Below are 20,362 nucleotides of genomic sequence, written 5' to 3'. Positions count from 1 at the left end.
TCCAGGTCAGGGTCTTCAAAAGAACCCTGGAGGGAAAAATAGAGATAGTAAAGATGGAAACAGAGCTGTTTCTGAAGATGCAAGCAAAGGAGTTTCTGTTCGGCGCCATTAATCCTCTTAAGCTCCACCCCTAACAATAACATTAACAATACCCATCTGGGACTTGTGGTCACAAGAAAAGTGATTAAGAGAAGTGGTGGAGGCGGATACAATAGGGTCTTTTAAGAGACTCCTGGATAGGTACATGAAGCTTAGAAAAATAGAGGGCTATGGGTAACTGATGCACCATCAATAACTCACGCTGAGACTTAGGAAGTGAGATATCGGCTTTTATTGACTGGAAGAATAAACAGCACTACATCCTGGGGAAAATGAGGGAGAGCAGCAGCCCACAGTCGCCTTTATACAGGGGTCTGTGGGAGGAGCCACAGGAGCAGTCAGCAGGGTCTGTGGGAGGAGCCACAGGAGCAGTCAGACAGGTATATCTAGTTCACCACAGTAACCCTAGGTAATTTCTAAAGTAAGTACATGTTTGACACATCATCGTGGGCTGAAGGGCCTGTATTGTGCTGTAGGTTTTCTATGTTTCTATGATCACTCACTGTTAGACCGCACACCACTTTCGCGCACTTACGCTTCTCTGACGCGGGCAGCAGCACGATCTTCAACAAGTCCAGCTCCTGCAAATGAGCAACTCGCCGACAGGGTAGATCTGCCATAATTCATGCTCTTGATGTCCAGCAGGGTCCTGTGATCATAACAAATGTGTTTAAAAAAGACAATAACACCTTTGGATGGCCCCATAACAGCCATTGCATCCAAACATGTTGACATCTTACCAGAAAGTATGTTAGGCCAACCCTCTAACCGTTCCCTCCTACCCAACTCATAACCCTCCAATTTCTATCATCCATGTGTCTCTTAAGAGTCTTGTCAATGTCCATAATGTATCAGCTTCTGCCACCACCCCTGGCCGTGCTTTTCACACACAGACCACTCTCTGTGTAAAGACATCTTCAATAAACCTTCCACCACTCACCTTAAAAGGGTGTCCTCTGGTCCCAGCCATTGCCATTCAGAGAAAAGGTTCTCTTGATCTACATCTCTTATAATCTTGTACACCTTTATAAAATCACCTCATCTTCGTTCTCTCCAAGGAGAAAAGCCCTGGCTCACTCAACCTCTCCTCATAAGACACGTTCTCTAATCCAGGCAGCATCCTGGTAAATCTCCTCTGCAGCCTCTCTAAAGCTTCCACATCCTTCTTATAATGGGGCAGCCAGAACTGTACATAATACTCCAAGTTCAGAGATGAAAAGTTCAAGAAAACACATTTACAATCATACTATTCGAATGCAGGGACCTTTCATCGGAAGGAGCGAGGGACAGAGAGAGAGAGGGAGACATCTTCTTCCAGTAGCAGTGAGCAAGAGGCTGGTAGACAGTGCTGAACACCCATTTCCCTTCTGCTCTCATCTTGATGATTTCAATCTTTCTCAGTCCTTTGATCAGAGAGATTGGTGAGAAATGGAGTTGATCATGGGCTTGCACCCCATCTCCAGGACTCCTAGCCTCAAGGCTGCACACCCCATGGGACAGCCTCAGAGACAGAAAACACCAGATCACTCAATCGGACAACCAGAATGTAGATCACGGGCTCCAACAATAGCAGAACCACATTTGAAAGAAAAACAAGACTTGAAAGAAGTTAAAGAAGTAGTTTTGTGAACTGTCTGGAGGATGTTACATAGAAAAGCTACAGCACAATACAGGAACTTCGGCCCGCAAAGCTGTCCAGAACATGATCTTACCTGGGGTTACCTATAGCCCTCTATTTTTCTCGGCTCCGTGTACCTATCCAGGAGACTCTTAAAAGACCCTATCGTATCCGCCTCCACCACCGTCACTGGCAGCCCATTCCACACACTCACCACTCTCTGAGTAAAAAACTTACCCCTGATGTCTCCTCTGTACCTACTTCCAAGCACCTTAAAACTGTGCCCTCTCGTGCTAGCCATTTCAGCCCTGGGAAAAAGCCTCTGACTATCCACAGGATCAATGCCTGTCATCATCTTATACAACTCTATCAGGTCACCTCTCATCCTCTCACACCACAAGGAGAAAAGGCCAAGTTCACTCAACCTATTCTCATAAGGCATGCTCCCCAATCCAGGCAACAACCTTGTAAATCTCCTCCACACCCTTTCTATGGTTTCCACATCCTTCCTGTAATAAGGTGACCAGAACTGAACACAGTACTCCAAGTGGGGTCTGACCAGGGTCCTATATAGCTGCAACATTACCTCACAGCTCCTAAACTCAGTCCCACGGTTGATGAAGGCCAATGCACTGTATGCCTTCTTAACCACAGAGTCAACCTGCGTAGCAGCTTTGAGTGTCCTATGGACTTGGACCCCAAGATCTCTCTGATCCTCCACACTGCCGAGTCTTACCATTAATACGATATTCTGCCATCATATTTGACCTACCAAAATGAACCATTTCACACTTATCTGGGTGGAACTCCATCTGTCTCTTCTCAGCCCAGTTTTGCATCCTATCAATGTCCCGCTGTAACCTCTGACAGCCCTCCACACCTTCCACAACACCTCCAACCTTTGTGTCATCAGCAAATTTACTAACCCATCCCTCCACTTCCTCATGCAGGTCATTTATAAAAATCATGAAGAGAAAGGGTCCCAGAACAGATCCCTGAGGCAGACCACTGGTCACCGACATCCATGCAGAATATGACCCGTCTACAATCACTCTTTGCCTTCTGTGGGCAAGCCAGTTCTGGATCCACAAAGCAATGTCCCCTTGGATCCCATGCCTCTTTACTTTCTCAAAAGGCCTTGCATAGGGTACCTTATCAAATGCCTTGCTAAAATCCATATACATTACATCTACTGCTCAACCTTCATCAATGTGTTTAGTCACATCCTCAAAAAATTCAATCAGGCTCATAAGGCATGACCTGTCTTTCACAAAGCCATGCTGACTATTCCTAATCATATTATGCCTCTTCAGATGTTCATAAATCCTGCCTCTCAGTATCTTCTCCATCAACTTACCAACCACTGAAGTAAGACTCACTGGTCTACAATTTCCTGGGCTATCTCTACTCCCTTTCTTGAATAAGGTGTTATGAATGTACCACAGCTCTGAGGGGCCAAAGGGTGCGGGACCAGCCCCCTCCTTCCGGAGAATCGCAAGATCGCTATTAATTCAGGTCTTGGACCCAGGAAATGAGAGACAATGCAACGGATTTGACCATTGTTCTTAGAGGCACCTGTGTGAATTGCAACTCTATAGTACGTGCCAGCTATCAGGGACATGGACACCCTCGGGCAATGTGGGGTGGGGATTGTATCACCCTACCTTGATTGACATTTTCAAATCTGCCAGTCATGATAAAAAGGATACTGCAGGAGGCAGTATCCCAGCGACACACCAGAATGAGACACCATCACTCATCGCTCCCGTAAGGACGGGAAGCTGTTCGGGAGCCACGTGTGATTCGGTTCCCCTAGCTTGGGACACACGTGGCTGATAACTCCGAAAAGGATTCCGAACTGACAACAGGGAACTCACGTTCCCGATTCAACGCTTTGAGTCCAAAAGGCTGGCAAGTTTATTTTCTCTCTCCAACTTGTGAACACCCAGCGATCCCTCAAACGGCTAAAAGCCTTCATGAACTGGCGAGACTTTTATATTTCCATCGGACAATATTTTTACCCCTAGACAAACGATAGAGCTACTTCTTATTGTTGATTATTACTATACCCGCGCTTTAGATTGAGTATTGACGACGTATATTATCTGAATGTTTGTATTAACCTTACTTTTGTGCCCCTTTATAAATAAAAACGTTTAAAAATAGTACCATCAGACTTCAGCGGACCTCTCTATCTTTGCTGGTAAGTGACCCAGTTATGGGGTTCATAACAACGTGGGGCCTCGTCTCGAGATTTGATACCAAATTGGGAGGTCAGTGAATTGGGTTTGTAAGTCAAAAAATTTGGATCTGGTACGCGGGTAGCCAGATGGGAAACCAGCAAAGATGGACGTGAATGAATTTATGGAAAACCCGACTCTGGGGGCGCTAGAGGCGGCTACAAAATTAGACTTGGTAAATCTGGGGAAGGGGTTAAGCCTCACAGAGGTGAGGTCATCAATGAAAAAGCGGGAAGTGCGAAGGGTCATAACTCAGTATTACATTGGGAAGAAGGTGTTTGCAGCTGAGGATTTGAAAAATATCCTTGAAAAGGTACTAGCGAGTGGGACGGATCAATTAGAGTTGGAGAAATTAAGGTTGGAACATGAATTTAAAGTGAAGCAGCTGAGAAGGAGAAGGAAAGGGCTGAGAGAGAAAGGGAGCAGGCATTCCAACTAAAGGAATTAGAGGTGAAACGGGTTCATGAGCTCCAGCTAAAGGAGCTGGAAGCAGCTGAGAAAGGGAAAGAAAGAGCTGAGAAAGAGAAAGAAAGAGCTGAGAAGGAGAGAGATTATGAGGAGGCAGAAAAACAGAGGAAACATGACTTGGAGATGGAGAAGTTAAGGAAAGAGCGAAGAGATCAAGGGTTAGATTGAGAGGAGAGGTTTAATGTTAGTCGGGAGTTGAGGGTAGTACCTCCATTCGAAGAGTCAGATGTTGATAGTTATTTCTTGCTTTTTGAAAAGGTGGCAGTAAATCAGAAGTGGCCCAAAGAGCAGTGGGTGGCATTGTTACAAAGTGTGTTAAAAGGGAAGGCACAACGAGCATATGCGGCGTTGTCCGTCGAGGAGGGGGAAGCGGAGACTTATGCCAAAGTAAAGGAGGCCATTCTCCGGAGTTACGAGCTAGTACCTGAAGCTTATAGACAAAGGTTCAGAAATTTACGGAAAGGGTGGTATCAAACGTATACCGAGCTAGCCCATGAGAAGGGTGTGCCCTTGGACCGTTGGTGCACCGCGGAACAGGTGGACGGGGATTATGGGCGTATCAGGGAGTTATTTCTGATTGAGGAATTTAAAGGTTGTGTTCCGGAGGAGATCCAGATGTATTTGAATGAGAAGCCGAATAAGTCCATCTCAGAAATTGCTAGGTTCGCAGATGAATATGCCCTAACCCACAAGACAAAGTTTCCCTTGAATAAAAGTACCCCGAGAGACCGTGGGAACGACCGAGAAAGTCCGCCGGCTGAGGCAGAGGTCCCGCCGGGAGCTAGTGGTAAGGTTGGGGGGAAAGGCCAGGTGGCCCGAGATTTCCGGGCTTGACCTGTTTTAATTGTGGGAAGGGAGGACATATTGCATCTCGGTGCTTTGCTCCGAGGAAGGAGCCAGAAAAAGGGAAAGCAGCGGTCCCTATCGGGTGTGCAGTGGTAATCAGTAAATCGACAAGAGGGTCCCAGGGGAGCAGAGAGCGCGAGGGGTCTGAGATTTATCTGTCACACGGATCCGTGTCTGTGAGGGAGGGGGACCCACCAATTCCCGTACGGATTTGGAGAGACACGGGGGCAGAGCTATCATTAATTAGCGGTAACGTATTACAATTCGGACCTCAGACGGGCGAGGTAGCCCTGCGAGGAATAGGAAAATGGACAGAAATGGTGTCCTTACGTAGGGTCATTTTGGACTGTGAGCTGGTGTATGGATCAGTTGAAATAGGGGTGCCATCAGAATTCCCGAGAACCGACGTGGACGTCCTTCTTGGGAACGATTTAGTGGGGGGTAATGTTTGGTCAGCCATGACGATGACCAGCCGGCCGGTGCGTGTTGAGGCCCCGCCCCTAGCATCCAAGAGCTATCCCGCGTGCGCGGTCACTCGCAGCCTGTCAAGATCGGCAGCTGAGAACGGGATCAGTTTAAAATTGGCCAGTTTTGATTTGGCCGAGACGTCTTTACCGACCCTGTGCCACGAGGGTTTAGAGGGTGGTAAAACAAGGAATAGTAACGTGAAAGGGGGTAAGGGAGAGGAAATAGATCTACCCTTAGCGAAGAGAAAGGTCCTAGAGGTAGGAAATAAAGATGAGAAACGGAAAAAGCGGTTAAAAGGTCCAAAGTTGGACATGGATGATCTGTCTGGTTTGGCAGCCCTGTTTGAAGAAGTTGAGAGTTATCAAGGTGTTCCCGATAAAGAGATGAAGGCAGTCCTAGATGAAAAGGATGCCACTACCTTGGAGAGGTCTGCTGGGTTGGCAGATGAGGTTGTTTCAGCCCGCGGGGTTTAGTTTACTCCGGAAGGGAGTTGCCCAGAGAGTAGCTGGGAGGAGCAAGGGAATTTGGAATTTGAAAAAGGTACGGGTATTGAAAGCCTGGAAGAGGTCAATGTCCCTTTTGAGAGTGTCCAGGATGGGGATGCACGTGGTTCTGAATCTAGTCACGGAGCTCAGAAAAGTTCTGAGGTATCTGATTCAGCTGAACGAGACGGCCGTCCTTTTGGGTCAGATAGACTGGGTTCAGTGAAGACAGGGTTAGCCCTGGTAATTGGGGGAAGGGAGGGTTCCCAGGTGTTTGTACACGAAGGGGTGGTGAACCTTAAAGTGGAACTCGACCATGGGGGGATAAACATTATTACTGAAGGGAACGGAAAGTTTGTAGTTCCCAAATCAAATGAAAAAATTTTAAACCCTGCAGCTCGCTTACAGAGTAAGTCGAGAGCTGCCGGGGCCCCACACGCTATTGTTATTCAAGGATGTGGAGTGAACAGGCAGCACTTGACAGGCTGTCTGGAAAAAGCGGGATCGCTTGCAGATCTTAAATTGGAAACTAATAGCATGACGGGTCCTGAAGAGAAAAATAGCAACTTGCTTAAAACTAAAGAATTGGGTAGGAATGAATTAGGTCTGGGATCCGGTGTTGATACGATAACTCCTATGAATAAGGCGGACGGGAGTTTACCCCGCCCCATACTACTCGAGTTCCTCCCGTAGAAACTCACCGAAAAAAAGGTGATGGTTAATGGGGGCGCCATTTTAAATAGGAAAACTGGCTGTACGGGATTTTGACAAAGCATGTGAATAACAAAGACAATCCCCTTGGAACCTGCCTGTTAAGTTGAAATCTGATGTTACCAGCCTTTAGTCAGGTACAAGAGAAAAAAAAATATTAAAGGAAGTGCCACTATACTCGTTACCTGTTTAGATGCTGAATTAAATGTATAACTGTATAGCTCTGTAGTGAAACGGAAAGCTTGTGTATTGTGTTAGATTCTAAAATCCTGTAAGACTCTGTACTACTTCGTATCACCGCTGGTGAAAACGCTTTGAAGAAAGGGGGTGTTATGAATGTACCACAGCTCTGAGGGGCCGAAGGGTGCGGGACCAGCCCTCTCCTTCCGGAGAATCGCAAGATCGCTATTAATTCGGGTCTTGGACCCAGGAAATGAGAGACAATGCAACGGATTTGACCATTGTTCTTAGAGGCATCTGTGTGAATTGCAAATCTATAGTACGTGCCAGCTATCAGGTGGGGTGGGGATTGTATCACCCTACCTTGATTGACATTTTCAAATCTGCCAGTCATGATAAAAAGGAGACTGCAGGAGGCAGTATCCCAGCGACGCACCAGACGGAGACACCATCGCTCATCGCTCCCGTAAGGATGGGAAGCTGTTCGGGAGCCACGTGTGATTCGGTTCCCCTAGCTTGGGACACACGTGGCTGATAACCCCGAAAAGGATTCCGAACTGACAACGGGGAACTCACGTTCCCGATTCAACGCTTTGAGTCCAAAAGGCTGGCAAGTTTATTTTCTCTCTCCAACCCGTGAACACCCAGCGGTCCCTCAAACGGCTAAAAGCCTTCATGAACTGGCGAGACTTTTATATTTCCATCGGACAATAGTTTTACCCCTAGACAAACGATAGAGCTACTTCTTATTGTTGATTACTACTATACCCGCGCTTTAGATTGAGTATTGACGACGTATATTATCTGAATGTTTGTATTAACCTTTTTTGTGCCCCTTTATAAATAAAAACGTTTAAAAATAGTACCATCAGACTTCAGCGGACCTCTCTATCTTTGCTGGTAAGTGACCCAGTTATGGGGTTCATAACAAAGGGAATAGCATCTGCAATAGTATCTATCTAAGTATCTGGGAGTACAGTTAGACGAGAAGCTAGACTGGACTGCCAACACAGATGCCTTGTGCAGGAAGGCACAGAGTCGACTGTACTTCCTTAGAAGGTTGGCGTCATTCAATGTCTGTAGTGAGATGCTGAACATGTTCTATAGGTCAGTTGTGGAGAGCGCCCTCTTCTTTGTGGTGGCGTGTTGGGGAGGAAGCATTAAGAAGAGGGACGCCTCACGTCTTAATAAGCTGGTAAGGAAGGCGGGCTCTGTCGTGGGCAAAGTACTGGAGAGTTTAACATTCGTAGCTGAGCGAAGGGCGCTGAGTAGGCTACGGTCAATTATGGAAAACTCTGAACATCCTCTACATAGCACCATCCAGAGACAGAGAAGCAGTTTCAGCGACAGGTTACTATCGATGCAATGCTCCTCAGACAGGATGAAGAGGTCAATACTCCCCAATGCCATTAGGCTTTACAATTCTACCGCCAGGACTTAAGAACTTTTTAAAAGCTATTACTAATGCTTTTTGAGATAGTGATTTAGATGCATATCATATTTTTTACTGAGTTAAGTATTGTTTGTAATTAGTTTTGCTACAACAAGTGTATGGGACATTGGAAAAAAAGTTGAATTTCCCCATGGGGATGAATAAAGTATCTATCTATCTATCTATCTATCTATCTATCTATCTATCTATCTATCTATCTATCTATCTATCTATCTAACCCTCCAATCCTCCGGAACCTCTCCTATCCCCTCTGGTGATGCAAAGATCATCACCAGAGGCTCTGTAATCTCCTCCCTCACCTCCCACAGTAGCCTGGGGTACCTCTTGTCCGGTCCCGGTGACTTAACCAACTTGATGCTTTCCAAAAGCTCCAGCACATACTCTTTCTTAATATCTACATGCTCAAGCTTTTCAGTCTGCTGCAAGTCATCACTACAATCACCAAGATCCTTTTCCATAGAGAGTACTGAAGCAAAGTATTCATTAAGTACCTCTGCTATCTCCTCTGGTTCCATACACACTTTTCCACTGTCACACTTGATTGGTCCTATTCTTTCATGTCTAATCCTCTTGCTCTTCACATAGTTATAGAATACCTTGGGGTTTTTCCTTAATCCTGCTTGCCAAGGCCTTCTCATGGCCCCTTCCAGCTCTCCTAATTTCATTCTTAAGCTCCTTCCTGCTGGCCTTATAATCTTCTAGATCTCTATCATTACCTAGTTTTTTGAACCTTTCGTAAGCTTTTCTTCTTGACTAGATTTTCAACAGCCTTTGTACACCACGGTTCCTGTACCCTACCATCCTTACTCTGTCTCATTGGAACGTACCTATGCAGAACACCACACAAATATCCCCTGAACATTTGCCACATTTTTTCTGTACATTTCCCTGAGAATATCTGTTCCCAATTCATGCTTCTAAATTCCTGCCTGATAGCCTCATTTTGCCCCTTACTCCAATTACTCCTAGACTTCCTGACTGGGAGACCTCAGTCAGTCTAGATCGGGAGCAGCATCTCCAACACCATCACACTGAGCGTGGGGGCTATGGGTGCTCAGTCCACTGCTGTTCACTCTGCTGACCCACGACTGTGCTGCAACACATAGCTCGAACCATATCATCAAGTTTGCCAATGACACGACCGTGGTGGGTCTCATCAGCAAGATGATGTCAGCTTACAGAGAGGAGGTGCAGCAGCTAACGGACTGGTGCAGAGCCAACAACCTATATCTTAATGTGAACAAAACAAAAGAGATGGTAGTTGAGCAAACACGACAAAATCTGCAGATGCTGGAAATTCAAACAACAACACACACAAAATGCTGGTGGAACACAGCAGGCCAGGCAGCATCTATAGGAGAAGCACTGTCAACATTTCGGGCCAAGACCCTGACGAAGTCCTGACAAAGGGTCTTGGCCCGAAACGTCGACAGTGCTTCTCCTATAGATGCTGCCTGGCCTGCTGTGTTCCACCAGCATTTTGTGTGAGATGGTAGTTGACTTCAGGAGGACACAGAGCGACCACTCCCCACTGAACATTGACGGTTCCTCGGTAGAGATCGTAAAGAGCACCAAATTTCTTGGTGTTCACCTGACGGAGAATCTCACCTGATCCCTCAACACCAGCTCCATAGCAAAGAAAGCCCAGCAGCGTCTCTACTTTCTGCGAAGGCTGAGGAAAGTCCATCTCCCACCCCCTATCCTCATCACATTCTACAGGAGTTGTATTGAGAGCAACCTGAGCAGCTGCATCACTGCCTGGTTCGGAGATTGCACCATCTCGGATCAGAAGATCCTGCAGCGGATAGTGAGGTCAGCTGAGAAGATCATTGGGGTCTCTCTTCCTGCCATCATGGACATTTACACTACATGCTGCATCTGCAAAGGAAACAGCATTATGAAGGACCCCATGCACCCCTCATACAATCTCTTCTCCCTCCTGCCATCTGGGAAAAGTCTCCGAAGCATTCGGGCTCTCACGGCCAGACTATGTAACAGTTTCTTCCCTCAAGCTATCAGACTCAATACCCACAGCCTGGACTGACACCTTGCCCTATTGTCCTGTTTATTATTTATTGTGATGCCTTCACTGTTTTTGTGCACTTTATGCAGTCTTGTGTAGGTCTGTAGTCTAGTGTAGCTTTCTCTGTGTTGTTTTTTAAGTAGTTCAGTCTAGTTTTTGTACTGTGTCATGTAACACCATGGTCCTGAAAAACGTCTCATTTTTACTATGTACTGTACCAGCAGTTATGGTTGAAATGACAATAAAGGTGACTTGACTTGACTTGACTTTTCTAACTTGTCTGTTCCTATCCCTCTCCAATGCTATGGTAAAGGAGATGGAATTCTAATCACTGTCTCCAAAATGCTCTCCCACTGAGAGACCTCAGTATTGGGAAATGAACCTGACCAGGTTCATTTCCCAAAACCAGATCAAGTACAGCCTCTCCTCTTGTAGGCTTACCTACATATTGTATCAAGAAACCTTCCTGAATACACCTAACAAACTCCACCCCATCTAAACCCTTTGCTCTAGGGAGATGCCAATCAATATTTGGGAAATTAAAATCTCACACCACAACAACCCTGTTATTATTACTCCTTTCCAGAATCTGTCTCCCTATCTGCTCCTTGATGTCCCTGTTACTATTGGGTGGCCTATAAAAAACACCCAGTAGAGTTATTGACCCTTCCTATTCCTAACCTCCACACACAGAGACTCCACAGAGACTCTGTAGACAATCCCTTCATGTCTTCCTCCTTTTCTGCAGCCGTGACACTATCTCTGATCACCAGTGCCACGCCCCCACCTCTTTTGCCTCCCTCCCTGTCCTTTCTGAAACATCTAAAACCCGGCACTTGAAGTAACCATTCCTGCCCCTGAGCCATCCAAGTCTCTGTAATGGCCACAAGATCATAGCTCCAAGTGCTGATCCACACTCTAAGCTCATCTGCTTTGTTCACAACACTCCTTGCGTTAAAATAGACACATCTCAAGCCTTCGGTCTGAGCGCATCCCTTCTCTATCACCTGCCTATCCTCCCTCTCGCACTGTCTCGAAGCTTTCTCTATTTGTGAGACAACTGCCCCTGCCCCCGTCTGTTCAGTTCAGTTCCCAACCCCCAGTAATTCTAGTTTAAACTCTCCCCAATAGCCTTAGCAAACCTCCCTGTCAGAGTATTGGTCTCCCTGGCATTCAAGTGTAACCCGTCCTTTATGTACAGATCACTCCTGCCCCAAATGAGGTCCCAATGAACCAGAAATCTGAATCCTTACCCCCTGCTCCAATTCCTCAGCCATGCATTTATACTCCACCTCCCTCTATTCCTATACTCACTGTCACGTGGCACAGGCAGTAATCCTGAGATTACTACCTTTGTGGTCCTGTTTCTCAACTTCCTTCCTAACTCCCTGTAGGCTTTTTTCAGAACTTCCTCCTTTTTCCTGCCTATGTTGTTGGTACCAATATGTACCACAAACTCTGGCTGTTTACCTTCCCACTTCAGGATATCTTGGACACGATCTGAAACATCCCGGACCCTGACACCAGGGAGGCAAACTACCATCCGTGCTTCTTTCCTGCGTCCACAGAATTGCCCATCTGATCCCCTTATCAAGGATGCACCTCACCCTAACCATGGACTTTTTACACTCCTCCCATCTGGTAGGCACGACAGGAGCCTCTGCTCCCACACCAGCAGGCACAGGAAGAGCTTCCCTGAGGCTGTGACCCTGCTGAACCTCGCATCACAGTGCTAAGCAGTATTGCACCCATATTGGACTGTCTCAGTACTTTTATATTTGTGGGCTGTAGCACTTACTTTTTATTTGCAATTATTTTGTAAATAACACTATCTTTGCATTTCTGGTTAGATGCTAACTGTATTTCATTTGGCTTGGTATCTGTACTCGGCACAATGACAATAAAGTTGAATCTAATCTAATCTAAATATAGAGTCCCCTATCACTGCTGCCATCCTCTTCCTTTCCCTACCCTTCTGAGCCACAGGGCCAGACTCTGTGCCAGAGGCACAACCACTGTTGCTGCCCCCAGGTAGGTTGCCCCCCCAACAGAATTCAAACAGGAGTATTTATTGTTAAGGGGTATAGCCACAGGGGTACTCTCTAGCATCTGACTCCTGCCCTTCCCTCTCCTGACTGTTACCCATTTATCTGTCTCCCGAGGCCCCAGTGTGACTACCTGCCTATAGCTCCTCTCAATCACTTCCTCACTCTCCCTGACCAGATGAAGGTCATCGAGCTGCATCTCCAGTTCCCTAACGTGGTCCCTAGGGAGCTGCAGCTCGACATACCTGGTGCAGGTGTGGCCGTCCAGGAGGCTGGGAGACTCCCGGACCTCCCACATCTGACACCAAGCACAGAACACCAGCCTCACACACATACTTCCTGCTTGTATTCTACACAGGCAACCTACCTTACCTCGACCCATTATCGCTGCAGCCCCATTAAGCCAAAGCCCTCCTACTCTGACTTCCTCTACTCTGTCACTGGCTCTGTAAAGCTGTCTCTCTTTTTAAATTTTTTAATTAAATTTTTTATGAGTTTCTACAATGTGACAAAACAAAAAATACAGTAACAAAAGAGGTTTATACAGTGCAAAACAAATGTATCAAAAGTACAGTTCATAACAATTAAGAAAAGCACCCGTAGTAGAATGGTATAAAGTTAGCTACCACCCCACCCTCCCACTACCCAACTCCAAGCCAACCTTACAAAGTATAAAAAAGTTGATCAGAAATTTATCTCCACAGAGCTGTATTTATAAAAAGAAGGCATATTGCCTACTACCTAAGCTATAATACGTTTACACATTAAAAAAACCATAAATCTTAACTGTAAGAAGCTGGAAGTAAGGGATTTAAATGCAAAAGTTAAAAAAGGGAGGAATGCACCCTTATTTTAAATGGGAATTATGAAAATATTCAAGAAAAGGTCCCCACACCTTTTGGAACTTTATGTCCAAATTAAGAAGTGAATAATGAATCTTTTCACGGTCTAAGCAGGACATAATGTCTCTGAGCCATTAAGCATGAGTGGGTGGGGCAGCATCTCTCCACCTAAGAAGGACTGCACGTCTGGCCAAAAGAGAGGCAGAAGACAATGTACGACGCTTAGTCGGAGTTAAATGCATGTCAACTTCTCCCGAAGTACCGAAAAGAGCAATCAGAGGGTTAGGTTCCAAATAGCAATTAAGTATATGAGATAAGGTGAAAAAAAATCTCACCAGAATTTCTCCAAGCTAGGACAAGCCCAGTACATATGAATAAGAGAGGCCTCGCCCCCTTTGCACATCACAACAGGGACTAATATCAGGACAGAACCATGATAATTTAGTTTTAGACATATGAGCCCTGTGTACCACCTTGAACTGTAAAAGGCAGTGGCGAGCACATACAGAAGTTGAATTAACTGACTTTAGAATTGAATCCCAAACCTCGTCGGACAAAGAAAAATTTAAATCATGCTCCCAGGCAGTTTTAATTTTGTCAAAGGGGGCTCACCTCAACATCGTTAACATATCTCGAATAGTAGAAATTAAACCTTTACCCAATGGATTCATACAAAAAAAAACAAATCCACAACATTTTTAACGGGTACCTCAGGAAAGTTTGGTATTAAAGGATTGATAAAATGTCTAATTTGGGGATATCTAAAGAAATGAGTGTTAGGTAGGCCAAACTTTTCAGACAATTGTTCAAAAGTTGCAAAGCGCTCATCTATGAAAAGATCTTCAAAGCACCTAATGCCCTTTCTGTGCCAATCTAGAAATGTAGATTCTAGAAATTGGGCTTCATGGTTTTTCTTTCTCTAGCCCGTTATATTTTCTGAACTGAGCCCATATTCTCAGTGTGTGTCTGATAACTCAATTAACAATTGGTTTATCCAAATGGCAAGGAAGTGCGAATCCAAGAAGTGCAGAGATGGAGAAATTTTATTAGAGTTCAACTCCATTGTCACCCATATTGGGCAGTCAGACTGATTATAAAAGTAAGACCAAAAGATAAGACAGCGTATGTTGGCTGCCCAGTAATATAAATGAAAATTGGGCAAGGCCATATCACCTTTTAATCTCTTCTCATAGCACCATCTTCTTACAGAACTAACCTGTTGGAGGACAAGAGCTGGAGGCCAGAGATGGCCAGTTCTGGGATTGGAGACCTGTATGAATCTATGTGTTTGAGGGAATGTGTGGGTAGGGTAGGGGAGAGGGGCTTATTTTATTGTTATTGCTTGCGTTGTTTTGTTGAACACTTCTGGCGCCGGAATGTGTGGCGACGCTTGCGGGCTGCCCCCAGCACATCCTTCGTTGTGTTGGGTGTTAACGCAAGCGATGCTTTTCCCTATACGTTTCCGTGTATATGTGTCCAATGAATGTGAATCGGAATTCGTAGTTACCACCCTGGACAGCTCCGAGAAGCTTGTAGTATTGCATTCCACCACTAGATGGCGGACATTTCACGTTAGAATGTAAGTGGGCGTCCTGAATCTTGAGAATTCTCCAATAATTGCTCGTAACGTTTATCGATGCAGTAAATTAGTTCGGGAAGGCACAGTATTTATCTTGCATACGAAGGCACAGTGCACCTGTGTGTCCGCACCTGCCGCTCTCGAAAGTCCTGGTTGTAAAAGACAAACAGAAGCCAGCTCTGTGGAAACGGGGTAGTCCATAGCAACGCGTTCATTTCGTTTTATGGCTTCTTGCAGTTCTGACTGGGCATAAATTTTAAATTCCCCCTCTCTCTCCGTGCCAAACAGCTCTCCATCTCTCGCTCTCCAAACTGTACACAAGCTTAGTCAAACAAGTACTCTTGCCAAAAGGAGGCAAGTGTGATGGAGAGAATAAATCCATGGATTTATTGAGTGTCCGTGTGTGATGTGGACCCGCTTGACTTTGAAATTTGCTCAGGACGCTTTCAAAAGGACTTACACATAACAGCTGGAAGGAAACTTTAAATTCAATGGGAAGGGGGTGGGGTGCCTAACGTTGCGTTAAAGTGGGGGGATGATTAAGTGATTAGAGTAGATGTTTTCCATAGTGGGGGTGTCTGGGACCAGAGGGTCCAGAATGACATCGTTTTAGAACACAGATGAGGAGGAATTTCTTTAGCCAGAAGGTGGTGAATCTGTGGAATTCGTTGTCACTGACGACTGTGGAGACAAGTCATTGGGTATATTTCAAGCTGAGGTTCAAGGGTTCTTGATTAGTCGGGACAATCAAAAGTTACGGGGAGTAAGGCAGGAGAATAGGGTTGAGAGGGGTGATAAATCAGCCATGATGGAATGGCAGAGCAGACTCAATGGGCCGAATGGCCTAACTCGGCTATTATGTCTAATGGGTTGGAGGGCAATGGCTTCAAAGTAACCCTCAAGCAATCAAAGTCGGGTCAGTTTTAATCAGGAACCCGGAAAGAGAATAGTTTCGTTCCTCGGCAGATTGAACAGAATTATTTAAACTTAGACTGAACTGTCTCGAAATAGAAAGCTGATGTTTGAAATCGGTGAGGCGGGAATCTAATCGTGAATAAACTTTGCTGCAATTTCAACAGCCGATTCTCTCGGAATGCACAGGGTTAAAGTTACTATACGTGAAAGTGCCTGTCCCGTTCTCCTCGCTCCCTGTGCTTTGTTACTTGCCGTGTTTAAAACAAAACCTGTGGTGAAGCCCCCAGGTATCTGAGGGGCGGGGACGGGAGGGAGGGGGTGAGGCGGGTTTGAAGTGATATTTGTTGCAGGCTCCTCGCCCCCGGTCTGCCCGTCGCGGAGTCCGGGGAGCGAGGTGTCTCCGACCGCGGGAGACAATGGGACACGCGCCCGACACACACACACACTCACACACATACATACACACTCACACACACTCTCCCTCTCTCACACACACACACACACTCATACACTCACATATACACACACTCACACAGACACACACACACACACACACACACACACTCACATATACACACTCACACAGACACACACACATACATACACACTCACACACACTCTCCCTCTCTCACACACACACACACTCATACACTCACATATACACACACTCACACAGACACACACACACACACACACTCTCACATATACACACTCACACAGACACACATACATACATACACACTCACTCTCTCTCTCTCTCTCACACACACAGAGCCCCGGAGGCATTAACGATCTGCAAGTCCCCACATCACCGCGCTCCACACAGAGCGTAAACCCCCATGGAAACACGGCAAGAGAAGATCTGCCGGTGCTGGAAACCTAAGCACCACACACGAAATGCCGGGGAAAGACAGCATCAAAGAACGGCAACTGTAGCAACTTCAGTACAGAACAAGCCCTCGGCCACCGTACCTGTGCCGTCACCAGGCGTCGCAGAGCGGTTTGCATGACGCCTTACAGCACGAGTGGAAGATTTTGATTCCCACTACTGTAAGGAGTTTGTACGTTGTCACCGTGACCGCGTGAGTTTCCTCCGGGCGATGATGTGGAGGTTCGGGTTAGTAAATTGTGGGCATGCTCTGCTGTCAACAGCAGCAGGCTGCCCCCAGCACATCCTCCAACTGTGCTGGTCGTTAACGCAAATGATGTACTTCACTGTACGTTTCCACGTACTTGTGACAAATAAAGCTTGTCTTTAATTAAACTAATTCCCATCTGCCTGCACATGGTCCATATCCCTCCATTTCCCGCCTGTCCATGTGTATAAATTCCTCTTAAACGCCTTTATGGTGTCCCTGTACTGTCACGAAACACCACTATAGTGCTCTATATTCATACACGGTGTTAAACTTAGAGAAAATAAATTAGCAAATTGGTTTGTTATTGTCACATTGAGATAGAAAATCACATAACATGGAAACAAGCCCTTCAGCCCACCTAGCCCATGTCAGCTCTGTTGCCCAGCAAGCTAGTCCCATCTGCCCACATTTGTCCCGTAACCCTCTATACCCCTACTACTCATGTACCTACTCAGGTGGTTTTTAAATATTGGTATGTGCCCATCTCAACCTCTATCTCTGGCAGTTTATTCCAAATACCAGCCATTCTTTGTGTGAAGAATGTCCCTATTAAATCATTTGCCCCAATCTTAAACCTCCAACTTCCGTGCACAATTATTGACCATTATGCACAATATAAATTATATAGTGTTGTGCAAGGATCTTACATATAGTGCAAGTCCCTTTTACACATGGTGAAATTCCATGTACAATACTAGACCATTATGCACAGTATAAGCTCCATGCACAACGCTAACCCCTCATTCACAAGACTTCCTCCTCAAACTATTTTAATTCCTTGTATGCTTTGTGATCTCCAGGCACAGTACCTATTTATTTTGGGCAGCACACGATCAGCTGCTTGAACAAAATATAGCCTCCCTACACAGTATTGAAATCAGAATCTGAAGTTTTACTATCATTGACCCACGCTGTGAAATTTGTTGTTTTGTGGCAGAATGCAGTACAATGTGTAAACATGAACCATAAGTTACACAATTAAATCATTTTTAAAGTGCAAAAGAGGAATAGTGAGGAAGTGTCCATGGGTTCAATGTTCATTCAGAAATCTGGTGGCAGAGGGGAAGATGCTGTTCCTAAAGCACTGAGTGTGAGTCTTCAAGCTCCTGTACCTCCTCCAAGATGGTAGTAATATGAAGAGGGCAAGGCCTGGATGGTGAGGGACTTTCATGATGGATGCCACTTCCTTGACATATCACCTTTTGAAGTTATTCTAGATGTTAGGGAGGGCTGTACCCATGACAGAGTTCCCTGAGTCAACAACCCTCCACAAGCTCTTGGAGCCTCCATGCCAGATGGTGACGCAGCCAGTCAGAATGCTCCCCACATTGCATTTGCAGAAATTCACTGGAGTCTTTGCTATGTATACACAGTACAACCTCTATGTACAATGCTTGCACCACACATACTCCATACAAAATGGCATCTTATGACATGTTACCAACCACCACACACAATGCCAGCTTCAAATGCAACCTCCTCACACAGTAATCAGAAAGACCCAGTTCCCCACACCATGCCATATACTTATCATCATCAATACTTGCAGTGTTGAATGGCGTGGGTGATCATGGTCTTTGGCCATGATTGTTCTTCGCAAATTTTTCTACGGAAGTGGTTTGCCATTACCTTCTTCTGGGCAGTGTCTTTATTAGATGGGTGACCCCAGCCATTATCAATACTCTTCAGAGATTGTCTGCCTGGCATCAGTGATTGCATAACCAGGACTTGTGATCTGCACCAGCTGCTCATACAGCCATCCACATTCTCTCTCTCCCTCTCTCTCTCCCCTCCCTCTCCTCTCTCTCTCTCTCTCTCCTTCCCCCTCCCTCTCCCTCTCCTGTCATCATATACAATCCTGAGATTCATTTTCTTGCAGGCATTCAGAGTAAGTTCAAAAAACACAACAGAATCAATGAAAACCCGCACACAAGGACAAACAAACAATGTGCAAAAGACAACAAGCTGTGCAAATACAAAAATAAATAATGGTAATAATAATAGCAATTTGAGTCCCACAAATTATATGATGACTGAACCATTATTACAGATAGAGCAATCCGTAATACCATTTGGATATAATAATACAGAATAAGCAAGCAAGAACAACTTACTTAACAGATAAAGCCATTCCAAACACATGACATACAGAAATCAAGTGAAAGATACCAGGAATATGATGAATTAAAAGAGGAAACTGAAAGACTTTGGAACATGAACAGGGTATACATTGTCCCAACAGTAATATCTGCAATTGGTGCCATCCCGAGGTCACTACACAATAACATGAAACAATTAGGCCTACACAGCAATATTTATGTAATCTCCAGAAAGATTCAATCCTAAATAACACTCGAATAGTCCAAAAGTCCCAGCAATTGAGAAATGAGTGTGCTTGGCTGTGCTTGTACCTCAGGCTTTACCAGCTTGAGCTGAGAAAAAAATAAATAAATATGCAAAAAGTATTAAAAACGTGGAGTCCTTGAAAGTGAGTCTATAGTTTGTGGTATCAATTCAGAGTTGTGCGTGAAGTATTCATGCTGGTTCAGGAGCCTGATGGTTGAAGGGTAATAATTGTTCCTGAACCTGGTGGTGTGGGTTCAGAAGCTCCTGTATCTCCTTTTTGATGGCAGCAGCGAGAAGAGAGCATGGACCAAGTGGAGGTGCTGTCTCAAGATTGCTGTTTCAACCATTTTGATCCCCAGCACCTTTCCTGCTGCTACAATCAGGCATGAGGTACTGAAGCCTGAAACCCACACCACCACGTTCAGGAACAGTAATTTCTCTTCAACCACTGCATTTTTGAAGTGATCTGGTCCATCTTAACCCTACCTCAGCAGTGGAGCACCTCTTGAACCAGCATGGACTTGTGTCTGTGCACTTTTTGCATGTTCTTACTTTTATGTGCAGTCTTATATATAGAATGCCTCAGGAAGACAGCATTCACCATTAAGGACACCCATCATCCAGGACGTACCCTCTTCTCATTAATACAATCAGGTAAGAGGCACAACCCTCAGGTTCCTGAACCTGCGTGGATAACTTCACTCACCTCAACACTGAACTGATTCCACAACCTACAGACTCTCTTTCAAAGACTCTACTACTCATGTTCTCGATATTATTTATTTATTTTGTTTATTTTCGTTGTTTGTTTCTCAGTCTTTATGTAGTTTTTCATGATTGCATTGTACTTCTGTGTTCTACTGTGAATGCCCGCAAGAAAACGAATTGCAGGGTATTATATGGTGGCA

The sequence above is a fragment of the Hemitrygon akajei genome, chromosome 10 (assembly GCF_048418815.1).
Source record: "Hemitrygon akajei chromosome 10, sHemAka1.3, whole genome shotgun sequence".
Lineage (NCBI taxonomy): Eukaryota > Metazoa > Chordata > Chondrichthyes > Myliobatiformes > Dasyatidae > Hemitrygon > Hemitrygon akajei.
The sequence above is the reverse complement of the archived record's forward strand: the minus strand, read 5'-3'. Positions refer to the sequence as shown.